At 37.4% G+C, this 17,164-nt stretch overlaps 1 protein-coding gene across 33 annotated transcripts in view; it reads right to left on the bottom strand.

Moving 5' to 3' along the window:
- LOC105227368 (poly(rC)-binding protein 3) overlaps window positions 1-17,164 on the bottom strand; it is a 232,957-nt gene that overhangs the window by 86,079 nt on the left and 129,714 nt on the right. Inside the window, exon 2 of one of the 33 annotated variants that reach the window (XM_019990686.3) lies at window positions 16,808-16,867. The exons of the other annotated variants lie outside the window; for them this stretch is intronic. The gene's annotated coding sequence lies outside the window, so the exon portion shown is untranslated. The remainder of the gene's footprint in view (window positions 1-16,807; window positions 16,868-17,164) is intronic. 33 annotated transcript variants of the gene reach the window in all.

Below are 17,164 nucleotides of genomic sequence, written 5' to 3'. Positions count from 1 at the left end.
GGTGATAAATTAAGTCATTTACAGAAATTACTTTGAGTTCAGGAGCACATTTTTTTGGGATTCATGTTAAAAATAATAGAGATATGAGAATCCACATCCTTTTTTGCTATCTATTTTGTATTGGAATTAAGATATATTGGAATATAAGGTATATATCCACTCTGTTAGCAGGGCAGCGATATTAGTCTTGAGTTCGCTGACTGTTCGATATTGCAGGAAAGGGCTGATGAGATTGCTAGAACAGATTTTTAGTCTCAATAATTGCAGAATGTGAACGGGTAGGAGCTCCTTTGGCTTCCCGTGGTTTGCTACTGAACCGCTGGGATCAGCAAAGCAAGCGTTGGTCAACTACCACCAGCTGTGCAGTCGCAAAGTCCTTCTTACCGGGGGTAAATCGGATGGGACATAGGGAGCTTTTCTTTCTTGGCAATGTTCACCTTTCAATGGTTATGGGGGTTCGACGAGAAATTGATTTGACACCGTATTGACAATCGGAATACAATGTTGATAAGAATTGATGATGCCGAATTCTTTGGCGAATCGAAGTCATGTTTAACCCCGGACGAGCATCGTTATTTTTAATCGACTAACAAAGCACGTCTGGGTTAAGATACGAGTATCTTCCCAAGATAATCACACTTTCCGACAGGCTTTGGAAACTATGATTGGCTAATTTGACTAATATTTTAGTTTCTCAAATTACAAATCAACCCAGCATCATCCGAAGAACCATTTGCGTCAGCATGAATATCACTTAATTCCGCCCATGAATGCATTTAATCAAACTTATCATATTTAATACGAATTAGATCGCAAAACGGATTAGGTTAAAGAGGATTCTAAGCTAAATTAATGCAGGTTTATTGCAAGCGACAAAAAAAATTATGAATCTCCACACTTGTTTTCTACACAATCAATCAATTAAGAGCCAACACACGCAACGCCATAAGCCGATATCGCATGGAGCAGATGTAATCTTATCTTGTGCATCCGTTGGAACGCAACAATATTGTGATAATTATTGAAAGCGTCAAATAGAATTAAAATTATAGTATTTCTCCGGCTAAGCTTGCGATAAAATAACTCGGAAAGCTAATGTATGTACGTCGGTTAAATGAAACCGAGAAAAGACGACTCATTCAATGTCGGTTAAACAGACAGCTGACAATGCAGGAGAGGCGGGGCAACTGACAAGCGGTCGGTTGGTTGTTCGACAATGGCAATTTGTCATATTGACTTGAGTCATACAATGTTAACTAAAATATATACACATGTATGATATGGTATGTGCATATGTAGGAGTGTATTTAAAGAGCACTCGGTTGCAGTTCTGCGAATATGCTTAATATATATGTATGTAGGTAGGTGCAGGGAGCTGTGGGTTTTATGTCGTGTATTAATGGTGATTTAATTCAATTTGTTCTGATTATAATTGCAAGTACTAACTACCTACTTTAGATGTGAGTATGCAGGAAATAGATGTTTTGTGAACAAAGACTGGTACGGAATCAGTTCACTTGCAGATAGTGCCGGTCTGCTTTAGAGTCAGGTCAATAGGTGAAATTATTAAGGAACAAGCTACAAATTTCCTTGACAAAAAGAAGATGAAGAGCATCCACCTCAAATAATATAATCACAAAAAGAGTTCTATAGTCTGTCTCGCAGGAGACACGCGCCTCCAATTTTTGACTACAAATGCAGATAGCTTATAATAACGAAAGCGAACTCAACTTTCTCGACAAATCTCAAGATACCGTCTAGCAAATTCGATATTTATATGACCTTGATTTTGTTATATTTTCGAAAACTAGATTCTGAATGACTGGAGCCCTATAATTTCTCCAGCAATTAAGTATAGTATACGTTCCAAGTCATACTAAAAGATCACTCGCACATATCTACGTTTTTTTCTAATTATAGTCCACTTTCCGACTTTTGAATGACTATGGCTTCGAGTTAGGTTCCATATTTGCTGGCACAAAGATTTCACGGGCTTAGAAGATCTATTAGATATTTTTTGAAGCGTTTCCGAGACTGGAAGTTTCCGATATTAACTAGTGGATATTTTACGGTGTTTCTTCCGGGTTCCTACATTTAATATTTAACCGAGGTCTCGCTTTATCCATAACAACTAATTTTGGAACGTTGGCAGCTGAAACCAGTGCTTTTCGCACTTCTTACCACCATTTAACTACACCTAATCCATACATACATAAGTACATACATATATGTATATGAAAAATATCTGGTGTATTCATAAGTCTTATTAGTAATAGCGCATTATGCGGGACCGACAGGGTGCAGCTGAGAATGATGAGATTTGATTGTCAGTCAGTTTAACAATGCATAGATTGGCACTGATGCGAATAAATTGCGCTGAGGACTTAATGGCGGAGGCAGCAAGAGCGGGAGAGAGAAAGCATGTGTGTGAGAACTAGCAGGAAGAGTGGGTAAGTAAACACGTGTAGTGGAAATATAAATATGAATATGAACATGAGTGGGTGTCGGTTGTACTTATATTAGATATATGTATATACAACAGCGTTACATAAGACTGAAATGAAGACAATGATAAATGCGCAAAATGGTTAAAGAATAGCAAAGTACTTTTGGAAGAAAGTTAACAATTCATGTGAGTAAACGAAGAACGTCATTAGGCACGAACAACGAGAGGATTTGCAGTGCGGCAGGGACTCAAGAGCACAGAAATACATGATGTGGCGCAGGCGATAAGGCGCCGGAGATGAGAAAATCAATGTAGACGTGTGCTAGAATGATACAAAAGCTGCGCTCAAGGCGAAAGCCAGGCAGTACAAATATGAAAATTAAATTGCGCGGCGAGAAGAGAAGCGATATGTGGCAGAATGGCGAGCGCCACGCTTGCTGGTATAACAAATAACATTTATTTGCCAAGCCAAATTGTCTAAATAGTGATACGTGCACGTTTAACCGAGCCAATTATAGGCGTGCTAATGTGCGTGCCGGAACGAAATCAGCGGCGGCGCAAACAAAAGGTGGCAGCGTATACCGAGCAGGCTGACAGGCGAGCGCGTGGAGAGAGACCGCGCGCGCTGAAATTACAGTTTTGTGTGTGAAGCTATGATGTAGTGGCTGAAGGTAAAGTTTCCGATTGTTTGCGCCGTTGATGATGTGGTTAATGGTGGCGCGCACGAAAAAGGAATGACAGGAAACAAAACAGAAAAAAAACTGTGCAGAAATTATTATGAAATTAGCAGCAATAAGAGAAAATCGTGCGCGGAGAGCGTAAAGCGAAAAGTTACGAACAGCAATCAATCAAATTTTGGGACGCCAAGCAAACAGGATACAAGTGCGTAGAATTCTACGGGCAACTAAGCAAATCTGTAGCGCGAGCATTTGCCCCACCCCAACTCCATTTATCTCCGCCTCCTTCACTGATTTTTTAGATAGAGAAATTAAGGTAATTATTTAGGTCGCTAAACGAAACGAGATAAACGTCAAATGGTTATGTAGGCACTGAGAGAACAAGCGACCAGATGAGAATGACAAAAATAATTTGCTTTATAAAGAATTTGTGTGCGCAAAATTAATTTCGCTGCGCTAAAGTGCCCACATGCGGCGTCCGCGTAATGAAATTGAAATTATTGCGACGGCAATGCTGCAAAAGGCAAGCAATAAAACAACAGCAACAACAACATTAAGAAACCAAAACACAAGTAAAAAAGCGACACTAATAACAAACCACCAACAACAACAGCAATAACAAGCAAACGACAATAAAGGCGAGTGCGTAACTGCTGACCCAGTGTGCGGTGTGTGGGTAAGTTGGCAGCGGGGGCCGCGGTGTTGCGGCCGGCGCACTGTGCAACAACGGAAATGCGCAATTTTTTAGTGTTTTATTCCTTGTTGTTGTGATTTTAATTTTATCTAGTAGCTTGACGACAGCGCTGGACAGCAAACAGTCAGTCAAGGCACCATAGCAGCTGGTGGCTGGGCCGGTGAGCGCTTGAGCAAATGCATAAAAAGTTATGAGGAAAATTAAAATTTAAACGAAATTGCTAAAACGCTCACGCAGCGCGTGTTTTATTTTATTTTTTTCCCAACCCCGCGCACAAACTTTTCAACGCGTGCTCTTTCGCCTTTTAATTTTCTCCAAGTTATTAAATGTTCGGACGAGTTATATAATATCAATCAGCGAGTGGCAGCTGTGTCGGGTGGCGGCGGTGGGGGTGACACAAATAAAATTTTGATTTTTGCCGCGATTTGAATGAAGAAGCGAAGAAGCCGTGGCGTGGCTGTTCTGTCCGATTATTAATCAGTAGAGTGCTTAAGCTCTATGGGGACATGAAAAGGAGGTTGTCGACAAATTTTTATGCTTTCTAAAGCTGGAGCAAACTCTGTTATTTTTATTAATGAATAAGATATTATTTCAATCTAATTAAAACGCACATTTGGACGTAATTGCGGTTATTATAATTTGTCTTATATAGAATAGATTATTGCCGAAGTGGAACTTATTCAAAGAATTGAAGTTGTTGGGAGAGAGAGAGCAAAATATGTGGAGATAAGCGAAGATCTTTTCTATCTACGACTGCATACCTAGAATATTATGCGAATTTTATTTTGGATTTAAATATATGTTTCAATTAAATCTCGCTTATCAATTAAACATCTGCTTAAATATCAAGAAATATGTCATTCAACTAGAAGGGCTTAGTTCAAAGAGAACTTAAAGAAAAAAATATGAAATCTTGAGTGTAAGTAAATGCGACCATTTTAAATAAATTCTTTAGGAATCTGACAGAAAGTATAGTATGTAGATTGAAAATTAAGTGGCGCTTTGAAGCACACTGTGATAATTGAATTATATAGACTTTCAAAGTGTATTACTGTCACGGCTGACATTATCGTTTTTCTTTTTAATTTTAGAATATAAGTACTCACTATGCAATTATCGCACAATTTAAAAAGCTTAACAGCAGAGTACTTTTATCTAGCCCTCAGCAACTCAGCAGTTATGAGCAGATATTTTTGGATTTTTTTTTTCAGGTTTCATATTTAATTTTATTTGCTTTCATTTCCATTTTAATTTAGCGCTGCATTTTTTCACATTCACTTTAATGTGCGCTTTTACTTAGCCGCCAAGCTGGGACGGGCATGCCAAGCTTTATACAATTTTTTGTTTTTTGCATTTTTTTACACCACTTTATAACAATAAAGAAAAGATGGAAATAGCACAGTTTTTATGAGGGCCCTTTGGTGGTGTGTGTTTGTATGTGTATGTGTGAGTGTGAGTGCAGGCACTCCATTTTGCCATTTACATTTATTTATTCATTCATTTAAGCGCAGGAAGCGCGGCTTTTGGTTGTCGGGCTGCTTGTCAGTGTGACAAACGTCCTAAGCCAGCACCACAGCATAGACTCCCGTGCTCCCTGTTATGCTTAGCGGGGTAAATATTGTGCGGAAAGCGGGCAGTTCGAAGTGTTATGTTGCATTGTGTCCTTTGGCAACTAATTCCCTACAACGTGCTTGGATATAATACTGGCACTTGCCGCCACAAGCGACCGCACACGCACACACACTCAAGTAGAAGTGAGAAAAAACGCGTAATAACTTCTGGTGAAAGCTCCAATGTAATTTCCATTTTTATTTGAAATTATATTTTAATTTTTCATAATTTAATTTTTAATACACTCGGCAAATATGTAATGGCGTTATTGTTGTTTTTATTTTTATTTTTTGTTTTACTGTAGACAAATGCGCATAGACCACTGCTGTTGTCGTAGGGTAGAAAAAATTAAAAAAAAAGAAAAGAAATAAGTAAATAGAATTTCAAAGCAAACAAGCAAGCGCTTGTTGTTGTTTGCACAATTGAATTTTCATGTTTGCATATTTTTAAATAATATCAATTTAATATGCAGGGAAATTAATTTTTCACATCCAACAGGATTTGGAATTGCGCTTGGAGAATAAGTGGCAAGAACTTTATATGCGAAAATATTGAAAATTTTATAAATGGGATTATAGAGCTTCCAAGTTCTGGCAGCTCAAAAACCAGCTGATGAAATCATTATGTAGCCTTAAAGTTTCAGATTTATATATTTATAAATATTTTATACCATTAAAAACTGGAGATTTCAACTAACATATAAAGTCTACTGACTCTTTATAAAATCTGATATTGGACCTATTACGTTCCATCCTCGACCAGAAGGCTTTCGTAACTCTACCAAGAGCTCACGCAAAACCCTTTTAGTCAGCGTTCGAATGTACGAAGATAAAAAGACACCTCCTCGTTCCCATCCTGATGGGTATGGGTGCCTTCTTCTCTTCCCAGCACATCAGCTTTAGCACAGCTGCTGGCACCTTGATGGTCACTTCTGCTTGAAAGAAGACACTACAAAGGTTTGGCAGTCTGAAATAAGAGTTGATTGAGAGACCCGACAGATGACTCCAACTGCAATCTTCTTTGAGCTTCAAACCATTCGTGAAAAAGCGCACTGCTGCGCCTGTTCTACAGCGACTTCCCACATATCTCTCGTAGGTATATGGGCGGAGAAGATGTCGCTAGGATTAGGTACCGCTAAGCAGTCCTCATATATAGTATTGATTCGAAAACTTCTGGTAGTATGGCAGAACTTTCGAGATATATAACGTTACCGACCAAATTCGGGTTGACTGAATCACTTGTAAAGCTCTTGCGCACTTTTTCCACAGCTCAACACAACTAGTATAATTTCAGCAAGTCTTCTATTACTTCCACAGTAATTTCAGAAGCATAAAGTTTCTGAAACGATGTCGTTTCTTAAGTTTCAGTACACTTTTCAAAAAAGGTAATAATCAAAAGTAAAATTACTTTAATTAATTCTATTACTTCCACAGTTAATTTCAGAAGCATAAAGTTTCTGAAACGATGTCGTTCCTTAAGTTTCAGTACACTTTTCAAAAAAGGTAATAATCAAAACTAAAATTCGTTTTGAGAATGAGTTCTACTTGAAATACATCCAATTAGGCAAGAACTACTGCAAAGTATTTATTGATTGCGCAGCCATCAACAACCAAATACCTAATACCCTCAAAAGCAAGCCAAAACTCATGCACTCAAAGAGAAAAAAATATTGAAAACGGTCAAGTATGGACGAGCAAGTAAACAGCGTGCAGAAAACCAAGCTCATAACAAACAAGCACAAAGAAAAACGGTAAAAATATTATATTTCAAGCAAGGTAAGACTTCATTTTGCGATTGCAACTCTTAGTTGTTGCCATATGTTGAGGTGAGCAATTTTAATATGAATGCCATTTCGGCATGTCTTTCAGCAACGAAAGACTATAAATATTTAGAGCAAAAAGAAGGGAAACTGAGTACATTTGATTTTTCTTAGAAAATGCCAAATAAAACAGCGGAGGGCAGATATTACAAAAAATGCAGATTGAAACAAACAGAAATGGGGTAAGGCAAAACGCAATGAAGGACACTCAAGTCAATTTAACTGTCAGAAAAGTGAATAGCAGCAAGCAAAAGGTATATACTAAATGAAATGGCTGTGCTCTTTTTATACCCATGCGTCGTACAGGCGGAAGGAAAAGGCATATGTTTTCCACAATTTAAAGTATCGAATCTAACGTGGGATTGGTATAATCTGGAGTTAGTAGTTTTCGAATCGTCAGACTTTCGAATATCGCGAATCGAACAAAAAACTGGTCTAAATGATTAAAATTGTATAAATAAGACTACTACCAGACCTTTGAGTCTGGTGATACCCACAAGCAACTGAAATCAATTTAATATCTTATATTGAAGTAAACCAGATAAACCGCCTGTCTTCGAGTCAATGTTTTGGGTATTATGAATCGATCAAAAAACTGGTATAAATGGCACAAATTGGTATAATTAAGACTAGCATCAGACCTTTTAGTCTGCTGGTACGCACAAACACCTGAAAATCGAGTAGAGAGTATTTATACCACTTTAATAACGTATCAATATAACAATTTACTTTGAATACAACCGCATAAAATTAGCGAATCGAACAAACCACTCTTGCAATGCCACAAACTGGAATAATTAAGTAATTAGAATATTGAAAAAGAATAAAAAAAAATAACAAACAGAGAAAGAGAATTTCCGCTTTCAACAGAATTTGAAACAACCTTACTTGCTGTCGCTTTTTGGTTGTTTCTTAGTTGTCATAGCCATAAGTGCTATTAGTCGAAATATAAATATGAAAACGGTTGGGGAAATGGATGGCGAGCGAAGTAGCTGCATGCACTACGCTTGAGGTCACATTACAAGCAATAACAGACAGACGGACGGATGGTTGGATGGATGGCTGACTGACTTGCTGGATGGGTTGTGGTTGGTAGCATGTTTGCAGTCAAAAATATTAAATCAAAACAAGCGAGTCAAGAAAGTGAACGCCAGAGGGTTGGAAATGCGCACACACACGCAGCACGCAGGCAGGAGCGCACGCTTACCGACGCATAGGTCAGTTACAACACGAAGGTGGTGGAGGTGGATGAATAGCAGAAATGGTGCAGGTGAAATCTGGGCTAGTGGTAGAGCGAGTAAAGTTTGATAAAAAAAAACACACACACTTTGGGGAAAAATATTTGTGCTCAGTGCTTTTCCGAGCTAGCAGAAGAATGTGATAACGGTGAAGGAGGTTGAGTGAGGAGTGAGAGTGCAAAAAAATATATACCAAAAATGATTGAGCGCACAAAATGCCAAAATAATGGAATTTAAAGACTGGCATTTAGAGCTGTTGCCCCAGAGCTCGAACGACAGGGAATATTGCAGAAAAATGCACTGCCAACAGAATTCAGCAGATAAAGTAGAAATGCAGGTGCAATAGCTGCCGAAAAAATAACGCAAAAATAGATGGAAAACTCTGGTTTAGTCAGCAGCTGGGTCACATATCTATAGTAAGAGCGTTACGCAAAAAAGCAAGCGCTGGAATGTGGTTGGTAAAAATCAGTGCAAGCTCGCCAAAAGTGTCCCATAGTAAAGCAACTACGCACGCTGATGCACTGTTGGAATTTGTGGTTAGTGGACAGTTATTTCGGTGCTGTCAGCTACACAAAAAGTAGCGAGCGCTTGAGTGAGGCGCTAAATGTGGCGCTTAGGCATGCAATAACTACTAACAATCTAAATCGTGAATTCCCGCCGCAGTAAGCGTGACTTTTTGGTGCGATTACAAATATTTGGACAAGTTTGAAAACTAATAATAAAGGTGTCCAACTGGAAGAAAATTAATATGAGTAGAAAAATTTTTGCAAAAAAAAACTCGAATAAAACGTTTTGTGTTTACATTTGGCTTTGCGCAGTAGAATCCGTTTGGCAATAACATGGAAAGGTAAATATTTGAGTTCATAAAGCTGAATTGCAATAACAGTAATAATGTTGACAAACACAATATACAAAAAAAGACAAAATTTTAAATTGAAGCTATAAGTACGCTTCACAAATGTAATACTTTTTATACAAGAAAATGGTTTCGTTCGGTCCGTTTGTATGGCAGCTATATGTTATAGTGTTCCGATCTTAGCAATTTGTTTGGAGATTGTAGCGATGCTTTAGAAAATTCACCATGCCAAATTTCGTGAAAATACCTCGTCAAATGAAAAAGTTTTCAATACATGGACTTCATTCCGATCGGTCAGTTTTTATGGCAACTATATGTTATAGTGGTCTGATGTAAACAATTTCTTTGGAGAATGCAGCATTGCTTTGGAAAATTTGCCATGCCAAATTTAGTGCAGATACCTCGTCAAATGAAAAAGTTTTCAATAGATGGACTTCATTCCGATCGGTCAGTTTTTATGGTAGTTCAGCTTACCACTTTTAGATCGTCAATTGGATCTGAATTATTCGAAATGCCTTCGTACTATATAGGGATCGTCGGTGTACCCACTAAAACACAACCCCTGCTGCTTTCTGGCCTTTTGCCTTACTTCAGACGTACTAGATATGTGGGAGTTCATTTTATAGTCTCAACTATCTTTATGTTGAGCAAGCTCTTAAACTTGGGATGAATACTTGCTTATAAGGTAGATCTGGCACAAAAAGCTTTGACTTTTGCTTGGTTTTTGAAGTGAATTTAGACTGCACCTGCTAGAGCTAGTCACTTTGAGTATATAGTAAGCAATTTGATCTAATCTAAAAGTATATTTTTAAGTTATGCTTTAGACGATTCCTGGTTGTGCTTTTAGTTCATTCATTCTCGAGGTTGCTATAGATGTTTGTAGCCTCGGAAGAAGACGCAAGACCTTTTCTTAAGGCAATAATAAGTGAATTTTCGCACAACTTAAACAGAACCCAGTTGCTACGAGTATTCAGCTGCAGGCTGATAAGTTTTGCAAGCGGCTCAAGCGGACTGCTAAGCAAACACCGGGCAAGGGTTAACACTACGTGTTTATTTAGTCTAACATAATATTTTATAGCTGGCATTTATGTAAGTTCATGCCAGGCAATGTTGTAAAAAAGTTGCCCGGACGTCGGATCCTGGACCTCACATGATTTATGGACATTTTTCACTTTGCAAGCAGCGGTCGCACCTTCCCCCTGTGCTCTGCCAACTTTGAAAGAAATGTAAAGCAAAAAAAGCTTATATTATTACGCTGCGGGAAAGGATATTACTGCCAGTGGTCAAACAAAAACGGGATGGATAACCAGCGGGCGCAATATTGCGCCGGGGGGCGTATCGGGCGCACAAACAAAATATTTGTGTAATATAGCGCGCACAAAAACAAATGCAAAAATGTAAGTGCTGCAGCGTGTGTGAGTACAATATTGAAAAATCTGCAAAAAGAACAACCACACACAAGGCAAACACGAGCGAGAGGAAAATCAGCAAATGTCAGCGGCAGTGACAGTAGCAAGAGTAGCGGCAAAGATGCTGCTACAACGGTGAAAACGGTACAAGGCAGATGTGTTTGATGGCGCTCGTAAGCTGTGAGAGGTGGGGTAGTGGGAGAGCGTAAGCCACACACTGATATTGGCGGGTGGTAGGTATAAAGCGGAGGCAAGTAATGCAAGCTCACCGACAAATACCATAAAAGTGCAGCAGCTACAACAACAACATCCGGAAAGTGGCGAAAAGTGCACACCGTTAAATTGCGGTAATGTTGTCTATAGCGCTGATAGACAGACAACAGTAAAGCGCCACAGATTTGCATGTGTGTGCGTGGGGCAAGATGCACTCACACAACGCGTGCAAGCGGCGTTGCAATTGCAATGGCAACAGCAGCAACAACAAGTAAAAACAACGAGTATGAAAAATATTAAATGACGCAGTGACAGCTTTCGCGACACAAACACACACGCAGAAATAAATATGTGCAACGCGGCTTACGTGAATGGCGCTGCCAATGTGGTGGCAGAAGGGAACGATGCACTTGCGAAAATATGTGGAAAAATGCGAAAAATAGAAAGCGCAAAAATATGCGAATAAAATCACTGATGAAAGGCAAAAAGTAAAAATAAAAATAGAAAAAATAGAATATTAAATAAAATAACAAGCAAACCTGCAACGGCGCTTTCAGGTATGATACATATGGTGGAGGGTAGGAAGGGGGTGGTGCGCTGCTGGCAGGTGGCGCATAAAAAGTGCAGCGAAATATTATTTTCTAAAAACATACATACGTACATAAACATATGTACATATATGTGACTGCACATTGAAAAAGAAAATATTGAAAACACTGGTATCGCGCAGCTGTGTGCGTAACCTTGCAGTCATAAATGTGTGTGTGTGTGCATTGATGAAAGCGCCGCAGCGCTGTGGGTGGATGCTGTTTGCACTCGATTTTCATAGGTGTTTGCATGCCAAAGTAAGCAAACAAAAAGTCACTAATACACACTGGCACGTGTGTGTGTGTGTGTGTGCACAAGCATGTGCATCCATGTTATTTACAGAAAATGTAGAGAAGTCAGTTATTTAGGCGGTACAGCGCTAGTTAATCAGCACGGTGAATGAGTGCATGCGAAATATTCCTCCTTTTTATCACATGTTTTATACTTTTTTTTGCAGATTTTAATGAGAAATATTGCGAGGAATAAAAAAATTTCAATGCAGAAAATATTTATGCCGACAAAAGTCAGTGGGGTTGGGCGTGGAAAATTTTATGTGGAAATTTACAGAATTTAATCAATTATTTAAAAAAAAATTAAAAAAATATATAAAAAAATATGTTTTTTTAACGAAAAAATAAATACAAAAATACATATATAAAAACTATTAAAAAAAAGTTAAATACCCTGAGCAGGGAACAATTATAAGTAATAATTATAAAAAAAAATAATAGAAGATTACCAAAAAATATAAAAAAAATTATACAAAATTACAAAAATATAATTTTTCAATTAAAATTATTTTAAATTAAATTCCATTAAGTACAAAATAATAGTTATTTAATTAGTATACTATTTAGTTGTTAATCTTTATGGAAAAAAAATATAAAACAAATTAATAAACAAAGGGTTAATTAATTTAGAAATTTAAAAAATAGTAAAATAAAAAAATAATATGGTAGATATGTGTAAAAAATTACATAAATTGAAACCAAAAATTATTTAATTAGGATCTTTAATGAAATAATAAATTTTTAATCTAAAAATTAAAAGTTATTGAAAAAATATTTAACTAAAAAAATAAATAAAACAACAAAAATATTAAAATTTATTGAAAAATTATTAAAAAATAATATTAAACTTATTAAAAATAATTAATTAATTAACTAAAAAAACTTAAAACAAAATATTTAATTTAATAAAAAATAGAAAAAATTAAATTTTATAAAAAAAATATATCAAAATTACAAAAAATAAAAAAAAAATATTTTATTAAATAAAAAAAATCCATAACGTTGAAAAAACATTAAAAAATATAAAAAAATTATAAAAAAAAGAACAGAATAACTAATTACAAAAAATTAGAAAAACCTAAAAATTAATAATACTTAATGAGAAGAATTTAAAAAGAATATTCAAATTATTACACTCAACTAATCAACTATACTAAGCACCAACTGTATTAAGAGTACTTAAATATTTAATATAAAAACTGATCCATGATTTCAACGCACAAATAATCAAACAAATAATAATCAAATAACGAGATATTGCTACCTAAAATAACAAGCGGCCAAGCCAACAAGTTATTCAACACTATATTATGCATTGATAAGTCCCTATTTGATAATTATTTGGCGATAAGATAAGATCACATATTAATAGGAGGGCGCTTATAAGGGATTTTGGAGTATATTAAATAGCTTGGGAAATTTAAATCGGCTAAACGGCAATAAAAATGCATATAACTTAAAGCAAGTGATACAAAAAGGCGAAAGTCATCCAATAATAATAACTAAAATGAAAAAAACTAATATTTTGAAGCATTTGCTGGCATATCGGAAATCTAAACAATTGTGGACGTATTTAAAATTTTCGGTACAACTACAAAGACGGATATTCTCGAGATAACTTTGAATTGAGGTAGCACAAATTTCAGTGTACAATTTCGAAATAATTACCAACCAAAGAACTCTTAAACTAAACAGCAATGACCTTATTAAATCAAGACTTATAAGGTAAAGGCCTAAAACCACAAGAATTCCAAATGTACTTTGAGCGCACTTTAAACCAACTAAGCGGCCACACAAACACACCAATTTTAGCAACTGTAAATATCTACTTTTTTTGTAATACTGTGCTAGAGCAAACCTGCTAGAAGCAAGTTCCATTTTAGCTGCAGATTTCCTATTAAAAACTCACGTAAATATTCATTCGCAATTGCGACAGAAAAAAGTAATGGCAGACGAATGGGTAAATATTGTGACTGTTTGGATATACCCATATTCACATATGAGTGCGTGTGTGTTTGGAATAGGTACATGTACGGGCACACATACAAACTAAGGCAGACAGTGAAAAAAGTAGACGTTACTCACACACACACACGTATATATAAATAAACAAATAAGCAACTGTACTATTGCAAAACTAGCAATGCAAAAACAAATGAGCTGTTGGCTGCGACTGCGTCTGTTAGAAATGCCTATAGAAGTCAAGGCAGATATACTATGTATTATTTGTATGCTGTACCTAAATGACGACTGTGGAGATGCTGACGAAACACACACACACACATACAAATATAAACAGAACTACTAATATACTCGCTTTTGCATTTCAACAACACGCATATGTGCACAGCATGCGAATGCGCAAACAGCAATCACTAGTCAAAGCAGTAGTTGCTGTTGTTGTTGTAGTTGCATGCATGCAATGCAGCGCCGAGCGGCCAACCTGCAATTGCAATCTCGACTTGGCAATAACAATGGCAATGATTGTGGCGCTGATGACTGTAATGATGGTGGCTACTACTGACGCTGCAACACCAACTGCTTATGTTGTTGCTGCTGTTGTTGTTGCCTTTAGATTATAGCTTGGCGTAAAGCAAGTCATTGCATTCTATTGCTGCGTGGCAGCGCAGATGATGAAGTAGTGCAACGTTGAGTTGCATGTTGCGGTGTCGACGACATTGTACAACAACAACAACAGCAAAAGTGTATGAAAATTGCAATAGTAGTGGAAAATGAAGGAAAAACATTCATTGCGGCTGCACCGAAGCTAGTTATAATACCCTACCTTGCATAGATCGTTTTGATCGTTCAGTTTGTATGGCAACTATAAGTTATGGTGGTCCGATTCGAACAATATGTGCAAAGATTGCCAAAGTTTGTGACGATATTTTGACAAATACGAAAGTTTTTCATACACGGTTTAAAACTTGATTTATCAGTTTGTATGGCAGCTATATGTTATAATGCTCCGATATCGGCGATTCCGACAAATTAGTAGCTTAGTAAGGAGAAAAGAACGTGCGCAAATTTTCAGCTCGATAGCTCAAAAATTGATATACTCTATAGGGTCTCGGAGTGTGTCCAGCTGCGGGCTACAAAATTCGTGGGCAATTTAAAATAGCCTGTATAGGGTATAAAAATATACTACTGCATATATTCATGCACAGTTGTGTGCGTGTTCCATCAATACATTCATGCATGTCAATAAGTAAACAGTTCCTACAAAAAGTATAGCAACACTCGTTGCACCGCTACAAAAATGCAGTGTTGCAATTGCCGGCAGGCAAATGCGTGGACTACAAAGCGACGAGTGAAGTGGCGGTGAAGTGGTTAGGGAGCGTTGCAACGCATTTCGTTGTTGGAGCCACCAATGCAATATCGGCACTGGCGGCGTTGATGCCTGCGCTCGGCGACAGTAATACGCTGCCGCAAATGCAATAGCTGTTGCTGGTGTTACTGCAATTCTTGTTGTTTTTGTTGTTGTGCAGTTTCCTGGTGGCAACGCAAAGTGCTAAAGTATTTATAGGCACAACCACAAACGACGAGTCGCGTCGAGTCGAGTCGGCGACCACAACAATGTGACGCACACACGCGCAAACGCTTTGAGTTCGTTGGCATGTGTATGTATGTGTGTATGTTTGTATAAGCATGACATGCGATGAAAGGCAGCAACAAACCTCAACAGCAAAGCGCAACGTCAATGGAAACGTCAACATTTGCGAAAATTTCAAAAAAAAAAAGCAACAACTTTATAAAACACATTGGAGCGGTAAACAGCGCGCTCAGCAGTAACTCATTAAAAAATTGCTGCTATGAAAATAAATCTGAGGCTGAATTTAAACAGCGGCGCTCGCGTGTTAGTCAGACGCGCCCAGAAGCAGAACACAACAACAGAACTCAGCAAGCGCTTTAATCGACGCTCATTCACTCAACGCCCCACCAGTACACCACTCCAATCAGCCATCTCCACCGGCGCTCAGTCACGCTGCCGCTTACTCACGCGCCTCGTCTACTCAACGCCGCTGAGTGGGGGCTCTCAGGCACAGTTTTTAGTATATTTACTTTATGGCGTTCCCATTTTTTGCAAGTTTTACTCGGGTTTATATTGTTGTGATGCTTTCAAGTAATAAATGCGCAGGCACGACGCGGATATTGTGTGCGAGCACAGTGGGCTTGAATCGCGAACTCATTGACAGTGGATACTACAAAGTATACATCGTTTGAGCACGCTCAAACAATATGTGAAGTGATTTCAGAGCTTTCAAAATATATTTTATCCTCTTAACGTGTTGTTCTGAAGAATATTCTAAAGCTTCATGAAGGTTACCAAACAATTCTCATACCGCAAACCGATGTAAACCGATGAATCCAAACCGGAACTTTGGTTCAGTTGCGGGCGCTTACGGAGGAGTTTGGATCCTCAGCAGAGACTTATATAAACAAATAGAATTAGTTACGCTGGACGTAGACCGACAGAAAATATTCTCCAAAATATTTTTTAGAATGTGGCCGAAATGACAGTGCTTGTACGGGAAAACTCCGGAACCATGAAGAAGAGAACAAAAAACTGTAATGGGAACGGCAACTAAATTGGTCTAGAACGAAGTATGCTGCTGAAGTGACAGTTTTTGAATGGGGAGAATTGCGGATGCATTCCAGCTTCGTGGATCTGATCATTGCTCTTACGTCTGCACAGCACCAACCAGTAAGATACTGGATATCGCAACAATCGCTAATTTCTGCAAATGGTATATGATTTTTGAAACCCTGGCTGAATTATTTATGGATCTGGGAATAGTGAAACTATATCCTACATTCTTGCGTGCGGGAAAGCTTCGGTGTCATTACTAGTGTAGATAAAGTAAAACTCTGATTTAGATAACCCGGTCCAGACTGAACTTCAGATCAATATATAATACAACACCGCCAAGAGTATAAAACTATATATAAAAAATGTGTGAGTTACCTTTTAAGTCAATAAAGTGTCTTCAAGACACCCAGTCATCATATAAGTATATTAACTTACCTGGAAGAGAAATAAAAAAAAATATTAATTAAACACAATTTTTTTTATATAAAATTAATAATTTGTAAACTTTTAAAAGGGGTTCTATAACCTTTAAAAAAGAATATAGAATCATTAACAATAGACTCAAAATATTTCAAAACCGTTCGCCATACAGTTATCGATTAATGTACTTGAAAACAAGGTCTTCAAAATATTCTTCGGTTATACTAGATTGAACTTAAATGAAGTCGTAAAATAGGTGTAGTGACGCGAGAAGGCTTGAACCGTCCATCCATCAGATTGAGGAGTGTATCA

Source organism: Bactrocera dorsalis, chromosome 5 (genome assembly GCF_023373825.1).
Source record: "Bactrocera dorsalis isolate Fly_Bdor chromosome 5, ASM2337382v1, whole genome shotgun sequence".
Lineage (NCBI taxonomy): Eukaryota > Metazoa > Arthropoda > Insecta > Diptera > Tephritidae > Bactrocera > Bactrocera dorsalis.
Note: the sequence above shows the minus strand (reverse complement) of the source record. Positions and strands in the feature narration are given on the sequence as shown.